A 6183-nucleotide genomic window follows, 5' to 3' on the forward strand; every position below is an offset into this window, starting at 1 on the left:
GAAGGGTCCTTGCTACCCAAAGGCTTGGAATGGCACAGTTATCTTCTGGGGAAGGGGGATGGGAGGTGGTTCAAGTTAAGGTCACTTGCCAGGGTGGAGCCAAAAGTCTTTCATGGTGGGTATAAAATTCCAGGGAGTTTTACAAAGTCAAGGTTCCAGGGAACATCTCCCCTCCCCAATTTCCCAAGGCCTTCCAGAATTATCAAATCTGGGATAACCATCACTTGCAGGACACTAGGGCTCTGAACTGGGGGCGTTATTTCCCACTGCCCCTCATAAGAGAGGCAGATGGTGAAGATGGGGTAGGGCTGGGAGAGGGTGTCAGCGAAACGGGGTTTGGCTTAAGGATAGCGGTGCCATGAGACAGAGGGGGGCTGGTGCAGAGCTGGGGGTACTGGGGATAGGGGCTCTTAATAAAGCTGGAGAGGAGACAGGGCCAGTTCTTGCAAGGCTTTGAAGAGCCGCCAACGAGGCTTGGCTTTGCCCCAGGGAAATGGGGTCCAGGAGTGTTCAACACGGAAGCTTAAAAAGCTCAGAAGCTCATGTGCAGATAGAGCATTGGAGCCAGCAGGAGCAGAAACCCACGAGTAATCTGTTGCCCCAGCTGAGATGCAAGGAGAATCGCTTTTGGACCAGGCAGTAGCGGCGGGAGGGAGAGGGGGGCCGCACCCCGGTTGCTCAGTAGGTGGGCGCTGCCTCTCTGTTGGAGCCGCAGCTTGAGAGAGAACGCGCGTCTCGCACCGCCCGCCAGGTGTCGCTGCGGCCCTGGGGAAGCGGGCGCGGCCGCCAGGTACTGAGCCGAGAGAAGCTAGAGATCGACCGACGCCGGGATCCGGTCCGACGTGCGCCTCTGGTCCTGGCTAATCCTCTGACACACCGATTTATCCGGCTGCCGGACCCCGATTGCCCCGCATGGACCCTGCCCCAGCACCCGCAGACTTGGGCACTGCCGGCGGCAGCCCAGGCGTCCCCAGGTGGAGAGGTGACGTTGGTCCGGGGCGGAACTCCCCACTGCTCTCAACCTGGCAAGTGAGTCCAGGACACGGGGGTATCCGGAGGTCAAGTCACCCCACCCGCAGATCTCGACGCCCGTCGGCGCCTCGAGGGGAGGGGCCCCCCGCCCCCCCGCCCCAGAACCCAACCTCTCCCAGGCCTAGTTTCGGCGCCGGGGGAGGGGTAATTCCGCCCCACCCCCACCCCAACACAGATTCTGTCGCACGTCTCTATTCCTTCCCGGTGCCCACCACCTCGTCCCCGCCCGCGGCCTGGGTACTTGGTAGCTCCGGGCCCGGGGAGACCAGATAAAGGACACCTACTGTGGGTGGGGGTGAGCTGGATCTCAGCTGGGCGCCACTATTTCTCCGTGTGTCCCTAAGCCCCAGCCGGCTCTCTCTGAGCCACAGCCCTGACTGACCCCTGCCGGTTGCACTGAGGGGATTCTGCGGCCACGGAAGTGAAAGTGAAAAGCCCGGGCAGTGGCGGGAAGAAGGTTTTTCCTCTGCAATGGGAGTCCCTGAGGCATTTGTTGGGAAAGGGCCCGGGCGCTCTGGGCAGCCTACTAGGGAAGGGTGTGAGGAAGCAGCGAGATACTTCCTTCCCCGCTCCCCGCCCCCAGGCCTTGCGCAGCTCCCGGGAGGGGCTAGGAGCAGGGATTATGGGTCAAAGGTCAGGTGAAAAATCCGTGGGGTGGGAATGGGGGCGGGTCACTTGTTCTCCGCCGCTGGCATTCACCCTTTCTGTTGCGCTCTCCTGTGGCCTCAGAAGGAGTCAGGTTGTCTAACCTTAATCCCCCATGTAATAGCCAGACCGGAGGCGCGGGGGCCAGTGAAGTGAGCACACCCGCCCCTCAGAGGCCCAGGCTGCGAAGGGGAACTCGAGGGGTGAACCTCCAGCGCCAAACTCTGGCACTCGCGCTCCGGCACTGCAGGTCCAGGCATAAAGGGCGCACCCTCCCTAAGACCCGCATCCCATTGGCGGTCACTCCTCAGGCCGTGTGTCCAGGGGTCGGGGGTGGGGTGAAGGAGAGGGTAGTTGTGGCGCGTCACCGGAGACTTGGTGGGAGGCAAGGGCCTAGGTTCCCAGCCTGGTCCATGCTGGGTCATGCGAGCAAATAGCCTCCTTCCTTCAGCGCGAGAGGTGTAAGTGTCTGTGCCTGGGCGGGGTGTGAGGTGGGGTCGTTGTTGGGGGGCGATAGGAAGAGGGGAGGCGCGGAGACCTATGGCCTACCCTGACCAAAGTGGGGCCTGGGGGCTCTGGCTCGCGCTCTTCTCACGGAGATGCCGGCCGAAGGACCCCGAGAGTTGGCCCGGGGTGTGCCAGGGTGTCGGTGCGAGGCAGTCAGGGCCTGAACGTGCGGGAGTGTGCGCAGCGGAGACCTGGCCAAGGCTGAGTGAGCGAGTGAGTGTGAATGAGCGACCCGGGGGGACTGGGTGCGCGCCCAGCAGCCCTGAGGTATCCAGCGGAGTGGGTGTGGGTGTGTGTGCGTGCGCGTTTTTGAGACCCGCGGTCGGGGCTGCACATGAAGCGCGGAGACTACACCAGTCTGGAAGGCGTTTCCGAGAGAGGGCGAATGCGAGGGGGCCAAGCGTGCCAGTGCGGGCGAGTGTGCCCGCGGTGGGGAGGGTGCGTGCCAGCACGAGGCGAATGGGAGCGGGGGCTCACAGGCCTACGCAGGATGAGTGTGCCCGCGCGAGCGGGCCGCGCGTGCCAGGCGCGGGAGCGTGCCAAGGCGGGGGCACGCGGGGGCCGTGGCCGGGAGGGGGTCGTGGCGCGCGGCCGCCGAGGCGCGGGGAGACCAGGCGGGAGGGGGAGGGGAGCGAGGGCGCGCGCGGCCGAGCGGGCGCCCGCGGTCACATGGGCGAGGGAAGGAGGGAGGGAGCGCGCGAGGGAGGGAGGAGGCGGCGGCGGCGGCGGACGCGGCGGCTCCAGCCGGCGCGGCGCGGAGCTCGGCGGCGGGATCTGGCAGCGGTGCTAGCTCCGCGCTCCTTGCGTCGCTCCCTGCCGGGAGCGGTCGAAGGTCGAGGCGCGGAGCCCCGGCGGCCCGAGGGCGCGGTGAGTACACAGCGCGGACCGCGCGCGGCCGGACCCTCAAACCCTCCGGCTGACCTACAGACCCGCGGCCCTCGTGCGCGCGGGAAGAGGGAGGGGACGTGCATGGGCCCGAGACCGGGGGGGAGGGGGACAGGAAAGTTCACGGGAAACTTTGCCCGTAAACTCGGGGGCGGGGGCGCAGGAGAAGCTGCCCCCCACGTCCGGGCGCGCCGGGGGTTGGGCGTGGTGGGAGGGGGGGCGGACAATCGGCTGGCGGGAGGTGGCAGGGGCCAACTGCCTTAGCCTCCCTGTTCTCCCTCACCGCTCAGCACCGCGCGCAGGGTCTGGGAAAATTCCGGAGCTGGGGGGTCGCAGTGACCCCCGCGCGCCCAGAGGCGGCTTCTTTCTCCAGCAGAAATCTGGACTTCAAAGCGTCCAGGGGTGTGAATGGACGGTTGCGCGTCTGCCAGTGTATGTATGTCCGTGTGAATCCGCTTGTGTGTGTGTGTGTGTGAGCGTGAGCCCGCCTGTGGTTTTCTCGTGAGTCCGCCTGGATGTATCTCCATTTAGTGGGTCTCCTCCAGTATCTCTTTGTAAGTGTTCCTGTGTGTGTGTCCGTGTGGGTCCGCCTGTGGTGTATCCCCGTCTCTTTGTGAGTCCGCCGGTGTGTGTCTCTTCACAGTGCGGCTCTACATGAGCCGGCCTGGGTATCCCTGTATTGCTCGGAGGAGTGTATCTCCCCGTGCGTGGGGGCTGGGCCGCGGGGAGGTCACCAGACGGACAGCTCTCCTCGCCCCCTCTCCTCTCCCGAGCCTCTCCTCTTGCGCTCCCTAGACCCCCTCCCCCCTTCAGTAGCTTCAGGCGGGTAGGACTATTTCACGCCTTGTTGAAAATTCAGGATTTTCTTTCTCTTTCCGTCTAGTCTCTCTCTTTGAGAAGCCTCTGTGTGTGTCTGTGTCTGGCAGCTTGTCTGCAACACTGGGTGTGTGTCTGCATGCCGCTGTAGGAGTGTGTCTGCAACACTAGTTGTGTTGCCTGTAATACTTGGTATATTTGTGTTTGTGTCGCTAGGGTATTCGTGCGGCTATAATCACTGAAGTGGTGGGAGTATGAAATGCTGGGTGTGTTTGTGCATCTGTAACTGCTGTTTGTCCAGGGGGTCTGAAACACTGAGTGCATTTTTGTGTGTCTAACTCTGGGTGTGATGGTGTACCAATGCATGTATGGGGGTGGTGGGACTTGAACAATTGGATATTCCTACGGCTGTAGGGCTAGCCAGGGCTTGGCGGGTGGAGGGGGCTGTGTCTCAATAAACTGCGCATCCCTGCTCCACTGCCAAAACCCACACAAATCTTCTGGACTGGTTCTTAGGGCTCCTGGTCAGGATCGGTGACATGCAGCCAAGGTTCACACTCCATCACAGTTAATACTCCAACTGGGACCCTGAGCCTTATGTGAAAAGTAGGAATTTAAAATTAACACTCAAGACTTCTAGGGGCTCTGGAATTCATCCTCAGCTTTACTCTGGGACACTTAAACTCATATGGACTCGCACCAAGAATTACACCAGGACAATGGACTTGCACTCAGATTCACAGTTATGTTCTTGTCATATCCAGTGATACACTTCAGTCCTGTAGTTTACACTAAGACTCACATTGGGACTCTAGGCTCACACTTTAGATTCACATTTCTGTCCTGAGGCTCATAGGCTAACATTGAGACCTAGAGCCCATGCTCAGAACACACTGGAGTCCTAGGGCTCACAATGGGACTCACACTAAGACCCTGGAACTTTCTCAGATTCACACATTCTGAGGCTCACACTCAGACTCACATGGAGAACCTGGGGCCCACATTTGAACTCAGGGACTCACGTAGGACACTGGGGTTGATACACTCTTGCTCACATCAGTTCACCCTCAGATTCACACTAGGACATGCAAGATTCTCACTCCCATCCTGGGATCACTTAGGGACCCAGACTTATAAAGGGACCCCAGCGCTCACACTCAGACTCACATGGGGAAACGTAGCTCACATTCAGAAAGCCGTGAAGACCAGGGGCTCACATTCAGACGAACACTAAGTCTCTAATGCCTATACTGACTTGTTTGGGAATCCTGGGGTTCACAGACTCACTTCCATCCTGGGGCTTACAGTCATGCACACTGGGACCTACATTCACAGTCAAACCTATACTTGCATCTTGGAGTTCACCCTCAGATTGACATCCCTGTCAATTACATTAAACTTGCTTCCATCCTGGGGCTTGTGCTCAGACCCACACTAGGGACCTAGGGCTCACACTCAGACTCATGCTTGCACCTTGAGGTTTTCATATTCACATGGGAGCCCTGGGGTTCACACTTAGAATCACACACAGTTACCCTTCCATCTGGGGCTCACATTCAAACCCACATTAGGATTGTGTTCACACTCCCAGTGGAACTTAGAACTCATAGTTAAATACACCCATGCTATGGTGTGTCTCAGGGAAGTTGGGGACAGGAACAAGATCTGTCCTCTCCAAAGGTGGGGAGGGGAGGAGATACATGTTTGGTCACATCTCTTACTTGGGTTGTGGGCTGATGGAGGGGGCAGTGGGAAACACTGACCCAGTTAAATTTTTCTGCCTTTTCTTCCAGAGGAGACTAGGCTCTCACAGCAGGAAGGTTGAGTGGCTTTTTTGGTACAGGGGTGACATGTACCCTTAGAGTTCCTCATGTACATACACATCCCCCTTAAATAGTTTTGGGTACCCTTCCTGTGATAGAGAGGGTCAGGTATGGGGAAATGAGATTCATGTCCTCCCAAGACATCTCCCCCATCCCAATCATCCTTAGGTTGGGAGAGGTGTGAAGATTGACTTGGTGAGGGGTAGACCTCTGGCTCCTTTGACCTTTCCAGGATGGTGAATCTCTGATTCTAAGGGAGATGGTAGCCCCAGATCTGTGGTGAGAAGGTGGCTGGAGGAGGAGACTGGACTGGAACCCACCTGCCTCTCTCTCCTCTGCCCTGGCTGGAAAGGGGTTGGACCAAGTTATGTTATATCTCACAGTGTCCTGGAATGCCTGAGTCCTTATCCTGTCTCCAGGGTATGCCTAGAGTTCTCTACTCTGCTTCTTCCCAAAAGAGCAATAGCCCCGGGGG

General features: G+C 59.3%; 1 protein-coding gene across 3 annotated transcripts in view; it reads left to right on the plus strand.

Moving 5' to 3' along the window:
* Positions 1-2507: 2507 nt before the first annotated feature.
* CNTFR (ciliary neurotrophic factor receptor) overlaps positions 2508-6183 on the plus strand; it is a 41635-nt gene continuing 37959 nt past the window's right edge. The window contains exon 1 of one of the 3 annotated variants that reach the window (XM_007470765.1): positions 2508-2565. The gene's annotated coding sequence lies outside the window, so the exon portion shown is untranslated. Of the gene's footprint in view, positions 2566-2894; positions 3052-6183 lie in introns of those variants that run through there. The other 2 variants (XM_007470763.1, XM_007470764.1) reach the window with 2 other exon arrangements.

The sequence above is a fragment of the Lipotes vexillifer genome, unplaced genomic scaffold, assembly GCF_000442215.2.
Source record: "Lipotes vexillifer unplaced genomic scaffold, Lipotes_vexillifer_v1.1 scaffold2225, whole genome shotgun sequence".
Lineage (NCBI taxonomy): Eukaryota > Metazoa > Chordata > Mammalia > Artiodactyla > Lipotidae > Lipotes > Lipotes vexillifer.